Genomic DNA, 18,554 nt, shown 5'->3' with positions numbered 1-18,554 from the left:
CATTATTTGGTCGCCTAGCATGGAAATTTGACACTCCTGTTATGTGTTGTTTTTATGCATTCCCTGTTTCCTTGTTTGATGTTGAAGCTGTCTTGTTGTGTGAGTGTTGCTGTTTCGAGTTTGCTCGTGCCGTGTGCTCTTCTGTCCGCGTGTGTTGTGGTGTTCTGTGTAGCACACGATTCATGTATTTATCGGCTGTGTGCTTTCATGTTATGTTTTGTCTTGTGTTGTGTAGCATGCAGCTTGTGTTTTTCATGTTGTCATTTTTTGTGTGAACACGTGGCTTATGAGTGTTCTCATTAGCTGCCTGTTCATGTCTTGTTTTGTTCAAGACACATGGCTTGTGATTGTTTTGCTGGCCATGTGCTTGTGCTTTGGATTTGTGTGAGTACATGGCTTTTGTTTTGTTTGTTTCTATGTGCCATGTGCTTTCATGTAGTTTGTCTTGACCCCGCCCTTCTTGTTATCTGATTATTGGTTTTAATTTACCTCACCTGTCTTCTCGTAACCTGGCTTGTTTGCTCCCTATTTATTTCTTCTTTTGTTTATAGTCCGTTGCCAGTTCGTTGTCAAATGCACCCATGTTAGTACCTGTTTTCCCCCTTGAGGTAGTTTTTGTTGGTTTTCGTTTTAATTTTTATTAATAAAAAACCCATATACTCTGCACAATTTGTGCACATTTAACAAAAGCGATGACTCATCTGAACGCCTCTGATTGGCCGTTGCATTCATAAACTCAACAGAGTCGTGTGTGATTTGTTAAAATGCACAATGCTGTAAAACGCATAAAAAGAAATATGATGGGATATGACAACACAATCTCACAGCAATCTGTAGATATTTGACAAGGTGGCTAATTCATATGAATTCGTACAACCTCACTTTACGAGGTGGCAAATTCGTAGGAATTTGCATGAAGGACCACACCTAACCCCTCCCCTAAACTTAACCATCACAGAAACTGAGGTCGTACGAATGTGTACGAATTAGCCACCTCGTAAAATACGTACGAATTGGTCAATAAGATAGCGTTGGATAGGAGCAGAGCTAAATGTAATGCCACAATCAACACTTTTAATTTCATTTACACTTTATTCGCAACAGTCCAATTTGTAGAAATGAAAGGTATTTTTTCCTCAAGTACCCATTAATTTCAGACCTGTTGCCAGCGCAAGGCTATTAGAGAACGGTCCAAACACTTTCGGCCAGTTCACCGAAAAGAGAGAACTGACTCAAAAGAATGATAAGGCTAAATTAAGAATGATTGGCATCAGTGGTTCTTTCAAAAGAAATATGGGACACAAATATTGAAGTACACGTGAAATCAAAATTGACTTTTGTTAGCACACACTGCTATATTTGTGGTGAACAACTGATCCGTGCAAGTCAATCCACAAAAAATAAATAAATAAATAATTATTTGCCTTTGTAATCTTTAATCCAAATCTGAAAATGCACCTCCCATCTGAAACGACAGACCTTTTCTGATGACGTAAGTTTGACGGCTTGGGCTTGAGCATAACATCCTTAAAACATGCCCCTCCAACTGTCAGTGTTGTTCTGAATGAAACGCCTACTTTACTACATTCAATCAGTTTGCAGGAAAAAACAAAACAAGCCACTTCCTCTGTTTTTCTCATTCAATATTCTGTTTCTCTCGGAAGTATGTCACAATACGGAAGTAAAGTCGGTCCAACTTCCGGTTCACAAAACAGACATTTGATGCCGTTTCACTTACTGTCTGCAGTTTTGACTCATGACCGGGATCTTTTATAGCTGGGAACGCTCCTTCTTTCAGTATCAAATGATGTGCAAATCCATCTACGAACTGGCCCTTGTTTATAAAACGTTCGTCAGCAAACACACTTGTGAAACTCCATTGCTGCCCCGGAAAAAACAAACTGTATCCACTGTTTACATAACGCTGGGTTCTTTAGGAAGCTGAACAAAGTTATCTTTCCCTTACAACCAAAAACACATTTCTTTGGGTTGGAGACATTCTTCCCGAGCGAGTCCTGTGCAGCGTTGCCACCGCTGTGTGCGCGAGCGTGCTCTTCCAGGAGAAATCCCCATATAAGGAGTTCCACCCTCGTCTACGTCATGAAGAGCCACAATTGAAAAACACTCTCCAAAACTTGTACGCAAGATTTTTGGCACAGAAATACTCCAAATTGTTTTTTGAAACTTTGTCCATGCTTAGCATTAGAATCCAACTCTTTAACAGTGTAAACAACTCTGAATGCATGAAACAGCATTGTATCAACTTACTGTAAATATTTCAGTCCAAAAAATGAGATATTTTATTAAGAAGTGTTATTTCCATTTTCGTTGCATTATATCACATGATAATTAATGATAGTAAATGATGAGAACACAGCATATGGTTATACATCAAACAAATAAATACCATTAAATAAATGCTATTAAACATTTTTGTTATTATTTCATGGATTTCTCTTTCTCTGGTGTTTAATATATGAATGGATTAAAATTCCTAGCTTGAGCCTGTAAATGTACACAATGCCACGGTGCCACAGTGCATGTGTGTATTTATCTAAATCACAGCCTTTGTGATTTGATAATCAAAATAAGCCATGCTGTTATTTCAGTTTTATTTCAATTAATCATGCATCCCTATTAAAATAAAAAACAGTTGTCTTAGGCTGTATGTTAAAAATCTTACGATCCCAAATTTTTAAACACATTTATTCAAGAAAGTGCATTTGAACAGATAAATTTTCTACATGTTATCTATTTTGATTTAATTAACATAAAATAATTTTTATAAGAATTATACATTTATTTATTATAATAAATATGTGCCAGCCCCGATCTCCATGTCTGGTTTTATTTTGCGATAACTGCCCTAAATATATGGCAAGTTTTAATTGATTTTGAATGAAGCTACAACACTGCATGAGATTTAATGTAAATGAGAATAAATACATTAAAAAACTAGAATCTTCATTGTTTTGCTTAAGGACACATTTGAGTCAGCCATAAAAGTTAACATACAAAAAAATCTGAAATCCTCAATTGCTACGCGACCACCACCCGTCAAACACTGTAATGAAATTAAGCCTGGACAGGAATAGTTTTAACCTGAACAGACTCTGATGTTCTAAGCAGTGGTAAGAATAGGACTAACCTAGAAACCTGGATAAATAAACACTTATGCTTACACAGAAACAAGAGCCCACTCAAGCCCAAGAGATGAATATTCATGGTTAAAAGAGGTCTTAACCTGAAACACTCATCCGTGCATGATATGCGCACACACACATACAGATTTTCAGTTGACTGTAGTGAGTGCTTTAACAAGTGTAATCAGATACAGCACTTAGCAGCTTAAGCTTAAAGGGGTCATGCTTTTATTATTAAATTTTTCCACTTATAATTCTATTAAAGTTTTTTTTTTTTTAGTTTTCATGACATCATCCACCCTATCTATTACCCTGAAAAAAGTCATTTTTAGTCAACTTAATTTCACTAAATGTTCCTTTTGGTCTAAGGAAGAACTTAAAAAAGATGAAGCTCATAAAGCGATTTTATCTAACAACATCAAGGAAGATTTGAGTCCTCATGATATGACCCCTTTAAGGCTTCCTGTGTGCCTCCAGCCGGTCTTACACTGCATCATTTTGAAGATTTCTTATAAGGCAATGCTTTATATCAAGGTTTACCAAATGTATCTCTGAGGCAACGTGCTCAAGCAAACCCACATACGCACACAGAAAAAAAAAAACCACACACACACACACACACACACGCACACAAAAAAGTGAAACAAATAAAGAAAAAAAGCAGAGGGAGAATGATTATGTCCCTTAATCATGCACCAATAGGCAAATTACATAAAAAGCAGAAAAACATAGGCTGGGGGGTGGGGGTGGAGGTGAATAAGAAAGAAACCTAGAGGGAAAGAGAAACAGAAAGAGAGCACTTAAAGGAAAAGGGAGCAATGGGGGGAAGAGGCATTTGAGCAGAGAATGACGTCTGTACGAGCGGTTATATAATCATGCGCTGAATATTGCGTATGTCACCATTAGAAGGTTACAGAGAGCGACATGAATACCAGACATTCTCTCTGCAGTCATGTGCAGCATACTTCCACTCGCTTAGTGTAATCATGAAGTCACAGTACAGCTGCTCCTGCCCCACAAGACCTTCTACGGCCATTAAATCCTTACTCAGAGAGACGTATCTGCCCCAACACTGTCTATAGCCACTAACATCCCCAAAGGGCTCTGACTGGGCATCTCTTTCAGGTTTGAGATCAGGACGAATCAAGGGCAAAACAGAACCATACAGTACCATTCTAAAGTTTAGGGTCAGTTAGAAAAAAAAAATTGTTAAACAAAATGAACACTTTTATTCAGAAACAAAGGGTGCATTTAATTTTTCAAACATGACAGTAAAGACATCTAGAATGTTACAAAAGGCTTCTATTTCAAATAAATACTGTTCTTTTGAACTTTATATTCCTCAAAGAATCCTGAAAAACTAAATTGATTTCCCACAAAAATATTATGCAACATTGATAAGAAGAAGAAATGTTACCTGGGCACCAAATCAGCATATTAAAATGATTTCTGAAGGATCATGTGACACTAAAAACTGCATCACTGCTAAAAATTAAGCTTTGCCATTACAGAAATACATTTTTTAAATATCTTCAAATAGAAAACAGTTATTTTAATTGTAAAAATATTTCACAACAGTAGTTTTTTGATCAAATAAAAGCAGATCCTCAGAACTGACTGAAACTGTCTTCATTATTTCAGTATTAATATAAATCTTGCATTACTGACATCAATATTTCATGATGTACGTAGAAAAATAACATGAACATAAATAAAATAAAATTCAGAAAACAACATTCAAACACAGTAAAGTGGCATAAAAGCATCCACAAACATAAAACAAGCATGACCAAGAGTCAGTGACACTGAGTAATGCAAAATACAAACATGGCTGATGGTGGTAGCAGTGACCTAATCCCAAATCCGTGACACATCCTGTTCTGTGCTGGCACTTTGCTGTGATCACTGCAAATAAGAAATGTGGGTCAAACACACAAGCATAGGGAAACTAATGAGGCACAACTGAGATATTCTTAGCATGATTCTGGCCTTGCAGCAGAGTACATTATCGATGAGCTCGCTTCTCATCAGGGAATTTATAATAATGACTGGGGGTGGTTGTAGACATTAAGCTCCAGCTTTTAACCTTCATATCTCATTTATTACACCAATAAAGAAAGGTAGTAATCTCTAAGTATAATGTATAAGTATTTATAAATGTTACAAATAAATAGATAAAATGATGTGATCATCTAGATATCCCCTGCAGTAAGCCAAAAAAATAAAAAATTACATTTCTAAAGACAACACACTGCCATGTATAAAGCAGCTTCATATAAAATAAGTTATCATAATGTCTGTCTGCTAACTGTGGAAGTTTGTTTGGTTTCCAGGCTGTTTGTAAGCCTAATATAATTCAGAGTGGGCAAACTACATGTGAACAGGCAGATAATTACTGAGAGGCTTGTCAGAGAGAACAACTTTGTTTAATATATTGTACATGTAGTTTTTGTTAAGTTGCTGATTTTACTTCAAATCTTCAGAAAATTTGCTGATATGGGGATGATGACATTTGTATAGTCTGCCTCACCACCAAGTTCTACACACACTCCATCTCTTGCATATTTTAACTGAATATGCCATTAAACGTGTTAACAATATTAGTTTAGTTCACTACACTGTGTTAACCATGTTTACTTCTGCAGTATTCAGCAGATATTTCCCCCAAAATGGCACAAGAATGTGAAAAAAGCCTGTATTTTTCATCTGGGCCTGCTTAGGGCCTCGTGTTTGCCTCTTGAAAAAGGCTACCATCTACTAATGGGGAAGAGTGGGTTAGAGAATGTAAATGAGAGAAAGATCAAAGAAAGAGAGGAAATGCAAGTAATGCCTCAAAGTGTGTCTAATTGAAGCATGAATGTTGAAATTGATTAGCTTGACACTAATTGATTAGAGCCAAAGGAAGGACAGAGCACTGAAGTAATGACAAAGAAAAAAGGAATAAGAAGGAAAAGGCGCATGACATTTCAGGAGGAAGAATATTTGAGTAAAATATAGCAGCGTGCAATAAAAGCAATGAAAGAGGCAGATGAAAGAAGGGTCTAGTGTTTGTGGTGACATTTACGTCACACCAGTAAGAAGCTTTCAGAAGACAGTAGTAAAATACCTTGAATGAAAAAGCCCATCCAAAAAGAACAGTACTGCCCTCAAACTTTGTTTCATAACCGTAAGAAAAAATCATTCACACTGCATTCATCTGCCAATTTTTTACAACAACCTGAGTGACCTCAGAACAACAGTTTACATATTTTGTTATGATATATTGCTTTAGTGCTATTATTAAAGAAACTATAACAAAAAATGCACTGCACTAGATCTCATTTCTTGATGTTTTTGAGCAACATCAAGTCATCTAGGCATGACAAAATCAATTTTACAGTCTGTTAACAGTGTACAGTTTCATACGTTTACAGTCTAAGTATAAAGCTGCCTTGTACAGACAGAGGGTTCACAAAACAAACTGAAAGTTCATCACAACTGCCACTAGGGGGCAAATTGAGACCTTTGTAATTAAAATTGACATACACATAACATTATGTTATTACTCAAAGTGATACACACACGGTGTTCAATGTTTCAGTGTGCCCTGAGATTTTAAGGGAATTTAAATTAAAAAATTACAACATAGTTCCATGTCACATAAATTTATTATTTAATATTTTTACTTATTTTTTTTATATTTCAATTTATTTGTAATATTTTATTTGAATTGTTTATTATTATATTGTATAGATTATATTATATTGTTATTTTTTTATTTTAAAAGTATTCTTTATTTATTTATTTTTCATTTTTATGATTTAATTAGTAGCTTTTCATCAACCCCCAAACCCCCAGGGGTTCACAAACACTAGTTTGGAAAACCCAAAACTACAGCAATCAATCAATCAATCAGTCACATCTAAAGTTTGCAGACACTGAAAATGTGGCTTAAGCATAAAGTCGTTTGTTTTCTTAAGATGTGTCCTAAATAGAAACAGCACCTAGCACAGGTATGCTGGTCTGGGGAGGCTCGGTAAGGTTAAAGCCCTACCCTTAATGCCTGACACAATCAAACAAAAAGCAGCAAAACAATCATACAGTCATTGTTGGAAAGGGTTCAAATACGCAAATGATCTTGGAAAACCAAAGAATTTGTAGGACCTGAAGGATTTTTCTGAAGAACAGCAGGCAGTTTAACTGTTCAGGACAAAAATAAGGGACTCATGAACAACTATCACAAAACAAAACAAACAAAAAAAAAACAGCTGTGGATCATCTAGGTAACAACACGGGCCTAAGAATCAAGCATATGTAAACTTTTGAACCGTCATTTTTATAAATTCAACTATTATTTTCTCTTGTGGACCATAGCCTATATAAATGTCTTTAATGTGAAATATCTTATTCAGGTCAGTACTAAATAAAAAAATAACATCATGGATTTTGTACACACACCCCCGGAGCAGTGGGCAGCCATTTATGTTGCGGCACCCGGGGAGCAGTTGGGGGTTTGGTGCCTTGCTCAAGGGCACCTCAGTCGTGGTATTACCAGCCTGAGACTCTAACCCACAACCTTAGGGTTAGGAGTCAAACTCTCTAACCATTAGACCACGTCTTCCGCAAATTTCATGATGCCACTAGATTGGATTTGAGTGCGGTTTTTAATGAATTAATTTGAAAATTCTATGATATTCTAATTCTATTCTTTAAAAAACTTGTCCTTTTTAGACTTTTTCTCTATTCATTTACTGCTTGTTTTCTTAAAAAAAGTAACACTTGTTTTTCCAATCTTTTTGTATTCTTTTTGTTTTCTTTTTATTTATTATACAATTAATAAAAGCAAAGAAGGCATCTTACACTAGCTTGATCTATTCTTTTACTATTCTATCTGTTTTCTTTTTATTATATTATTTAAAAAATTACTACACGTACTGCATTGAGCTAACTGAGACTTGTTCTTTTGTTGGGTTCGATTGCTTCTATTGTCCTCATTTGTAAGTCGCTTTGGACAAAAGCGTCTGCTAAATGACTAAATGTAAATGTAAATATAAATATGAATCAACAACATTATAAATTATAAAACACAAACATGGCCTACACTGGGTGATGAAACATTTTAGGTTTGATGATTGTAGTTTAAAAATATGTCTAAGCTGGCACCAATAGCCTCGTGGTTAGTGCGTCAACATATAGCGCAACTGTGCTCACAGCAACCCAAGTTCGAATCCCACCTCGAGGTCCTTTGCTGATCCCGCTCCCCTTTCTTCACCCCAATAGTTTCCTGTCATCTCTCCAATGTCCTCTCAAAATAAAACGCACAAAAAAACCCATAAATATAACTAAAAAAAAAAAAAAAAAACAATGGCTAAAAAAATACCTTAACTCCCTTCTCAATTTAAAAAAATCAGAAATCCACAACTGTTTTTCCTCTGTCAATGTTTCTTTCTACTTCACTTTCTCTCTCCAATTCTCTGCCTGTCTTTGCTGGGTCTCTTTCATTTTTATCAGTCTACTCTTTTTTTGTAGCTTCATGCTCTGTTCACATGGCTGTAGATCTGACAGAATTTGAACATTCATCACTGCTCTGAGAGTTCTTAAAGGGCCGGTTCTTCTTTAACACGCTCAGGCGATGTAGCAGCTCACTGCCATTTCTGCCTGCCGAGTCACAATGACATGCTTACCTGCATGCTAGGGCGAAGCTTGCAGGCCGTGCCCCAGTAACCCAGTTTCCCCAGTGCAATAACTCCATAACAGCACAGCAGTGGCTACTGTCCTCTGTTACCTAACACACACACTCACATTGGGGGGGAGGGTCATATGTCCTCACCACCCACCACCCCAAGTTTCTGATGAAGATTTTTTTTTTTTTGGTGAGTCACTGTTTGAGGTTTTCTATTAATGAGAAACTTTATGCAGAACAATTTAACATTTAGAGCAGAACAGGGCACATCTTACTGTCCTCAGAGTGCAACAGACATAGAAGACTGAAGAAAGAGAATGACAGCCACATTCATACAACACGAAAGAGATCAAGAGAACTATAAAACACTAAAGCCTTCTAAAGTACAACTGCATTAATGATGACCTAATCAGTGACTGGCAACCTCAGGATGAGCCAATCAAGAGTCAGGAAAGTACTAACAACTCATATGTTCGAAAAAAGGAGAATCAACTGTCAACTGTATTCAAAATCATCCCTTCATTCACTATTCCACATCACATCGCTAATATTGTCCATTGAATGAGTGAATGAAAACAAGTGAGCGAATTTCAACACTGAGACTGAGTGTGTCAGAAGTGCTGTGAATGTCACGCAGAATTCAATAAGGGTGACACACACAGTACGCGAGTATTTTCTAATGGCTAGCCATGTAGCCATTAAGTGTACATCAACTGTAGGTACACTAACCTTTGAGGTGCTTTATGGGATTGAATGCCCACTGTGGTTTTTTTGGACAGCACTACAAATGATTGTCCCCTCAAATAGTGCACTATATAAGGGAATTAGGGCCATTTCAGACACAGCCTGGGTTTTCCCAGATGTCCATTTGCACAGTTTGGGGACAGCATGTGACTGTCTGACTGCAAACCAGTATTCTTTTCTTGACCAATAGTAACATCTAACATATGAATCTGGTTCAATATGTGGCACAGCAAAGTTACAAAACAGCAAAGTTGCTTCATATCACTACATAACATTGACCAATGAGTGATGATCATTGCATTACTAACATGGCTAATAATTGCTAACTTTATTATCCATGACACAGACTGATTCACAATCTTTCCCTTTCAGTCTCCCACCCAGTCACTACAGACAGATAAAAAAACCAGGGGCATAGCCATCATTTCAGAAGTGAGGGGGACAGAAATGTAATATATACACACACACACACACACATATATATACACACTTTTCCATTTTCGGAGGAAATAAATTATAGAAATTAATACTTTTATTTAGCAAAGATGCTTTAAATTGATCAAAAGTGATGATAAAGACATTTAAGATGTTACAAAAGATTTATATTTTTAGATAAATGCTGTTCTTTGGAACTTTCATGATGCTAAAAATGTAGCTTTGAAATCACAGTCATCAAAGAAACTAAAAAAATGTAGCTTTTTTTTTGAAAACATTAGAATGATTTCAAGGAATCACATTACATTATTATAAAAATGTAGCTTTGAAATCACAGGAATACATTACATTTTAAAATATATTTAAATAAAAAACAGTTATTTTAAATAGTAATTTTACTATTTTGTTGTACTTTGGATCAAATACTTAGATTGGTGAACACAAGAGACTTCTTTAAAAACATTAAAAATCTTAACATTCAAAAACTTTTGACTGGTCGTGTATAGGCAACTAATTTTTCTCTTATTTCTAGCTTTGAATTGGATAAGAAATCAGATACATTGTTGGACAAAAACAAATAATAATGATGTGTTTATATACTACAAACAATTATCACATATATATTTTTATTATTATTACATAATAAGGCAGAATAGTTTCTATACTGTAAAAAATGCTATGTCAATTAGCACTGCAATTTTAATATACTTTATTTATTACCTGGAGATGACTTGGAAACACAAATAAACCTTATATTGCAGCAATCATATGTTTAATGTCCCTCTACACCCCTGCTTGAAACTGAAATAAACATACATTTTGCTATCAGGATTGACTTTGCTCTCTTTAAATAAGGCAATATATTGCAAGAAGAATACAAACAGAAAGATATCTAAAGTAAAATATTTCATTCACATGTGACAAGAGATTCTGAAAAACAACAACAATGTAGGGTTTAAGTGAAACATACAGCATCTCATGCTCTTTGTAGGCTTGACAGTAAACAGATGGAACAACTATCTAAGAGGACCATGATTGAGAGAAATTACTGAGAGGAAAAGAATAACAGGTGAAAGTTCAGAGTTTTGAAACCAGCTGCATATGTTTTAGTCTAATTTGATATCTGATGGATCTGATAATCTTGTTCAAGAAAGATCTGAATTTGTTGTCTAAAGCTTATACTACATGCTTATTTCATCCCGTTTCCAAAAGCACTGCTCAAAAAGCTCTTGGATCATTAGATGGCCACATACTTTGAATATTCCTGTGTTGTGATCACATTTCCACTTTTTCTGTCAGATCTGTCCATTTATATAGGCTAACACTTTTCTCAGCCAAAGCACTTTACAGAGCAACCCCCAGCAGTGTGCAGCATCAAACTGGACGATGCAACAGCCATAAGGTGCCAACACCAGCAGCTAGCAGGCCAGCAGGTTTACATCCCTTCCCTTTTTCTAGAAACTCTCTAGGAATTTTAGAATCAGGACTTCATTTTAACATTGCATCTCATCTAAAGGATGGTGCCTATTTACAGAAATGTCACCATCGCTAGGTGAATGAGGGCCCACAAAGAGCACAGGGTGAGCACCATCTGCTGGCCTTACTAATACTTCTTACAGCAGCAGCCTTTGTTTCCCCATAAATCTCCATCCTGGTACTGACCAGGCTCAACTACTGTTTAGCTTCAGCAGGAATGGTGGGGCGTAAAAAGCTTTTAGCTATAAGACAACAGCCTAAAAACTTCTTTTTGAGCCTTACATTGCTTTTCATTGTTTTACAACTGATTTGAAAAATCAAGATGATGATTTTTAATGCAACAATTTAAAGGGGTAATATGATGTTGCTAAAAAAGAACATTATTTTGTGTATTTGGTGTAATGAAATGTGTTTATGCAGTTTAAGGTGAAAAAAAAACACATTATTTTCCACATACTGTATATTATTGTTTCTCCTCTATGCCCAGCCTTTCTGAAATGTTTCGATTGTAAGCTAGGTGTATGCTGATTAGCCAGCTATCCACTGCATTGTGAATGGCCGAATGCCTCAAGCGTGTGATGGAAATGTTACGTCCCTTACTGTACTGTGATGCCGTGTCCCGGTGCGATGAGACAAAACCAATAAAACCCATTTAAAAAAAAAGGCATTTCTTGCATCAAGTGGGGACATAATTACTGATTATAATGACTTGGTAAACATAAAACCATGCCTGCATTTGTGATCGGAGAAATGACGAACAAGATCTTGAGTTTGAATAATCAGTGGCAAATTCAGATGACCTCATACGTCATCCGCCCAAAACTGCTTCCGTTTACAACAGTGAGCGCAAGCTAGATTAAATTGATTATTACGTTTTAAATATGGTTATTTTTCTTATAAAAACACATCAAATCTCTACAGGAGAACTTTGTTCACCCACCGGAGCTGTGCGAGACACTTTTTATTAAGGATGGGTGCATTTTATTTAACCTATTTTGGACTGAAGCACTGCAACCCCCGCTGAGTGGCATTAAACAGCTTTAAAGATCAAAGACCATTTTTAAAACATAACTCTGACTGGATTCGTCTGAAAGAAGAAAGTCATATACATCTAGGATGACTTGAGGGTGAGTAATTTATGGGCTAATTTTCATTTTTGGGGTGAACTAACCCTTTATAGCGCGTCATGGAGAGGATGGTCAAGCGAGATGTATATATATAAAACTCACAAGTTATCAAACTACACAAACAGTAAAGCCTTTATAGCACAATCAAACAAGTCACCAATATCTCAAATAATGTTTAACTTACGTCCATTTGTTAACTTTGTACAGAACTAGCAACACCAACAAATTAAATACACACAAAATGAGCAAATAGGATCAGTCATTTTAGAGCTAAAATTATAAGTATCACCAGAGACGAGTCTGAAGAGGGGAAAAAAAAACCCTGAACGAGTAACCGAGGACACATCGTCAGCAGTGAACTTTTTATTCCTCTCAACGAATCCAGGGCATGACGTAACTGCCACCGGCTCATGATTCTCAAGTCATGTGTTACATAACTTGCAATCTTTTCATAAGTGTTTTTATTTTGAGGGTTATTACGTTCAAACATTCAATCGGCATCGTTAAAAGCCTTATCTGTGACTTCAGTCTATAAGCTGTAAATTAAAATAGAGTAGACAGGATTTTACCCTGCTGTTCCACTTGACCTCCATTAAAACACAGAGAGAGACGTCAACTCGGCCATTGAATGAATATGTATATGCAGACTCACATAATCTGTCCAACCATCTGACACTATATAGATAGTAAATATCTTCATTCCTGGAATGTCATTTCACAAGTACAGGAACAAAGTACAGAGACTGTCCTCATTAATTAACTGTCCACAGAGAGAGAGAAAAAAAAAGTATTTCAAGAAAAACAAATTTACTTCTCGCTAATGAAACAAGGCATAAACACTTTTATATCTCCTGCAACTTTAACTGAACGACCAGAACATAGCACCATGTAAACCCGCTATGGGCGCTTGCACCGGGCGCCTTTAACACAATGACACACTTCTTGTGTGCTCTAATTTCACAAACTAAACCAAGCAACAACCGACTGTACTCACCTAATCAGAGGCAGCAATGAGAACCCGACTTCAGCAGAGAAGTTGCTAGGAATCTCCAGCGACGAGACACACCGAGAGCGTTTTTGCCTTCTTTGCCTTACACATGAAGTCGAGTTGCATAACCGGCACCGTTTCTGCGGGCAATGAGTGACTTCCAGGACGCTTTTTTCATTCACTGATGTTCATTTTCCAACGCACACACCTCACGCTTTACGTCATCAGCCGTCGTCACACCTTAAAAGGAGCGAAGGGGGCGGATTCGCAGGACAAGTCGGCGAGGGGAACGCACACACCCGCCGCGCGTACTCGCCAGCCAGCCCGGTCCTTCTCCCTCTCCGTTCTCAAACGGCTTGAACGGCGGCCAGAGAATGTCATCGGCGGAGAATTAAGGAGGCCGTGTCTCAGTGAGGCAAGCTCTTCGTGTGGAAATAAATGGTTTCGTTAGTATATTTAGAATCTAAATTTAGTACGATTTAGTAGAATATTACAAATACCTTTTGAGTGAACGATGTTTTAAAAAATCTCATAATTACGTTCGAGTTCCCCAAATGACGTGTGAGTTCTGTAGGCAGTTATGTTATGTAAGGACCGTTGTTTCATAAGGTGTATTTTGCCAGCTTATTAGTCTGTGGCTGTGAATGATGACTTTGATATATTGCCTCACCCCTAACCCCCATCTGGAACAACGAGTTTACCCGCGCTTGAATGCCAATTAGGGGGTTGTGGTGTTATGTTTTATATAACTTACCAATATATATGATTCAAGGGTGTTTTCAGTTGTTTCTGCAAGCATAAAAATTAGTTAGATTACACCACGTTGGTCAGAGCGAATATTTACAACGGTCTTCGAAAAGATTCCGGCGAACACACTAGTTGAGTTTGTCTGACTCTGATGTGGTAACCATGGAAACAGTAGGTCACTCACGCCCTTTAAAAAGTGCGACAGTTGGCAACACGTCAGCAAATTTTAAAAAGTAGCCTACTGTAATCATTCAGCATTTTATTAGCTTGCATATCATGCAGATTGCGTCCCAGTCCCCCTCATATTACTCTGAAGAACTGGACAGACAGAAAATCAGTGCGTAATTTATACACAGAACCCCTTTCGTTTTGCTTTAGGAGATCGTTTTCTTTTTCTAAACCGTTAAAATTCACAATTGTTTGCGTGTGTAAAACACCAAGAAACATAATTCTTCGAAGTGAAAAGATTTTCTATCAAACTGTACCCAGATCAGCGGGCGGGCGGGGCTTTAATTGGATCGTGCTGCTGTGGTTTGTAACTAGGTCATGTCAGACAGTGATTGCCATCTGCCGACGGTTCGCTCAGCGGTGCTTGGTCAATGAAACGCGCTCGGGCAGAGGACGTTCAGCTGTAGTCTCGAGGCAGAAATCACACAGCTGATCCATACTGAGTCACTGTTGTGCAGCCTGTAAATGTCAGTTATCTTTTGGACATACTGTACACAAGCAATTAAATATATTTTTTATTTATTTAAATTTAAAGCCATTTTACAATAAACTGCTAATGTGAATATTTATGATAATGAAGGTGAAAAAATAACATATAATGGCTTCATTTCATCATTAACCTAATTCTTGACATCTTTAGCAACTTAAGACAGAGCACAGTGTTACCTTACAAACACAAAATACCAACAGGGCAACACAGGACATTTTAAGAACGCAGTAAACATTAACAAAAGAAAACACAATACGCCAGTATTCTGGGAATTCCCCTTTAAAATAAATTTATAATCCAGCATGGATTGCCTTATTTAAAGGATAGTTCACCAAAAAATGAAAACTGTCATCATTTACTTACCCTCAGGTCTTTCTAAACCTGAACGACTTTCTTCTCTGCAGCATAAATGAAGATATTTTGAAGAATGTTTGTAAACAAACAGTTTTGGTTACCATTGACTTCCATTATATTTGGGCAAAAAAATACAGTGGAAGTCAGTGCATGGGAGCCAAAACTGTTTAGTCATCAACGTTCTTCAAAATCTCTTCTTTTGTGTTATGCATAAAAAGTAAATGATGACAGTTTTCATTTTTGGGTGAACTATTCATACAATATTATGCATTTTATTTCTCTGTCAATTCTAAGGTAATTTATGCTTTTTATGACCCAACCCTCAAAAACATTTCTATATCTATAACTTATAATAAAAAGTAATTTAGAAGTATTATCTATTGAAATATAATTTTTACCCTAATGTTGCTTACAGTTAACCAATTAACAGGTTTTTATTATAGCATTTCCCCCCTTTTTTCACAGCGCAGAACACTGCATTAATTTAGTGACAGATGAAAACATACATATTTACACACAGTATACACAATACATAAGTACTATAAATATTGCTAATTACAGTGGCATCATGCAGAATGCTGTATAATATACATAACATACATATGCATAGAACAGGTTAACTTTTAGTTATCTATAAGATCAATTAGGATGATAAATGAAATTGAGACATCTGAGATGTGAAAGAGAGAATGGATTAAAGAGAGGGTGTTTGGTGTTTAAGTACAGATCAGAGCACACATTGCTGTCCCAGTGCCCTGGCAGAATACCCAATGAGTCAGTGTGCAGACTCACGCCAATATACCAGCCTGAGCTCAATGAAGAGCTTAATAATAACTGTTTCAAGATCAGCATGAAAAATACAAGTCTGTGCCTGGAAAGACAAGATTGCTAGTTCTAGACCAGTAGTCTTTTCCATTAGTAAACAGCAAATCATTACTGATCAGAAATGACATTGCATAAATCAAAATAAAACAGTCTGTCATGGCGTTACCACCGAATGTTGAGCACATACACAGTTCTCTTGTGCAGACAGTCTAGATAAATGTGTTTACAACCTCAAATAAGCCTCTGTGGATTACGCTATGAAGTTTAGAATTATTATTTTTTTCCGTCTCTCATTTCTCTCTCGCTCTCTCTCTCGCTCTCTCTCAGACTGAACTTGAAGTGATCGCTCTAAAAATTCCAGGATAATGCGAGAGAGAAGTCAGTCTCCATGGAAATGGTCGCTAGTCTGTGAATCACCCTTAGTTACTATTGCACAATCAAAATACAGGATGAGAGCCCAAATTGTGTCCATGGAAACTTAGCGGATGTGTTCCACTTGGGGAACAGCATTCTGGTTCTACAGGTTGAGACGGGACTCATACTTTGACTAAAAGTATTCAGCAATGTCTGAACCACTTTCTGGCCTTTTGGTTTTGCTTCAGATCCCACTACAGTACTACAGTAGATCTGTGCCATGAGCCACTTAGCTGAGTACAGATGTTTCTCATACTTAGCATTACTCACTAAGTATGAGCAGAATTATATGATTACTATATTAAATGCATTTCATTCATTATGTAACTGTACTATACTTCCTCTCTCTTAATTCAGCTTTCTACAGTGTGTATCAGGCATCATCAATAGATATTACTTATTTATTAAATGTGTTATGATTATTATTATTAATAATAATACATTCAAAATTACAATTTATATAATTTATTTTAGTATTTTATTATTACTACTGAGTCGTCAATTATATATTATATATAATATTTATTTTAGATCAGATCTTTAAATGATTTATGTACAGTTTGCAATGTATCTGAGTGTTGGTTGTATGTGTGTAAGTCTGAACTGGTCAAGACTTTTCTGACCTCAGTGACGTCATGCATTGTTTGACAGTAGAAATTCATATTCACATGCACACCGGAAATGGGGAGGATTATACAACATCCTCTCACCTCTCTGCATGTATGTTTACACGACGGGAGTGAGTCACAGAGAATAATAGGGGAGGATTCATACAAACACACATACCCACCCATAAACTCAAGCACGTATGCACACTCACAGATACATACACACAGACCTGGATTAATAATTATAATGATGACGCACAAATGGATGAAATATCTACGTCATCCCTGTGTGTCTGGGGAGGAGTGAGGAGAAGCAACGAGTGATACAGAAATAGAGATACTGGTAGTTGTTCTGTCATGTGCTGTGTAGATTTCAGGTCATTGCTGCAACAGCTGGATAACAGCTATCCTTGCCCTATTTATCTACAATGACCCCCCCCCCCACCCCCCAATGTGGAGCTACTGTTGCTTCCAATAAGACCAGTGTTTTTCAGTCCTTCCTCTTTTCTTCCAACTTCCCCTTCAGTCCTTCTTTCATCTATGTGCCAAAGTATTGCTGTACTAACATAAACCAACGTTAACCAGCCTGTGACCTCTCCCTCTCCTATCTCCATCTTTGGTGATACTGTGTTATCAAGATATGTTTAGACCGTGTATCCTATTTAGAAATATCCGGCAGGTCTTGAAGTTCAAGACTTGGATAGCTATATCTGAAAACTGATCCTGAAGACAGGGCCAGTTTACAAAACACATCTAGTTATTTTATCAGATGTTTTTTCACACAGTTTTGTCCACACTTTAACACACTTACAGGAACAATACAATGTTGATATCTGTGGAAACAGAACTATCAGCCATTCAGTTTCTTTCATGAGCTTTAACTATACCACCTCACTCTCAACAAACTCAAAAATATTTTAGGAAAATTATTCAGAGAGTAAATTAGTAAAAGTTAGAATTCAAGTGTAAAAATTCAACTCATCAGATGAAATACATGGGCTGGAATTTTCCCTCTTCTGACCTCAGTGTGTTCAGGTGAAGGTCATGGTCAATTATACCACACACCACACTAGATGGCACCAAGACTCAACGAGAACGGTTCGTGTTCTAATGGCAAAAATATGTCATGAACACAAAATACTCTGGTTCACTTTTAAAAAGCCATTTTTAAACATTTCATATTTTGGACATAGTGTATACTCAGAAATATACCTAATATATTTATTTTATAGTTATTTTATGTTACATGATTATTTTATAACACTGGTTCACCGTACAATATCACTGTACAGCACTAATAGTGGATTGTTATT

At 36.6% G+C, this 18,554-nt stretch overlaps 1 protein-coding gene across 1 annotated transcript in view; it reads right to left on the bottom strand.

Annotated features, from left to right (window-relative positions):
* Positions 1–13,981, bottom strand: part of LOC109061899 (neuronal PAS domain-containing protein 2-like) — a 54,706-nt gene extending 40,725 nt beyond the window's left edge. Inside the window, exon 1 of the mRNA XM_042754025.1 lies at positions 13,582–13,981. The gene's annotated coding sequence lies outside the window, so the exon portion shown is untranslated. The remainder of the gene's footprint in view (positions 1–13,581) is intronic.
* Between the last annotated feature and the right edge of the window lie 4,573 nt (positions 13,982–18,554).

Source organism: Cyprinus carpio, chromosome A5 (genome assembly GCF_018340385.1).
Source record: "Cyprinus carpio isolate SPL01 chromosome A5, ASM1834038v1, whole genome shotgun sequence".
NCBI lineage: Eukaryota > Metazoa > Chordata > Actinopteri > Cypriniformes > Cyprinidae > Cyprinus > Cyprinus carpio.
Note: the sequence above shows the minus strand (reverse complement) of the source record. Positions and strands in the feature narration are given on the sequence as shown.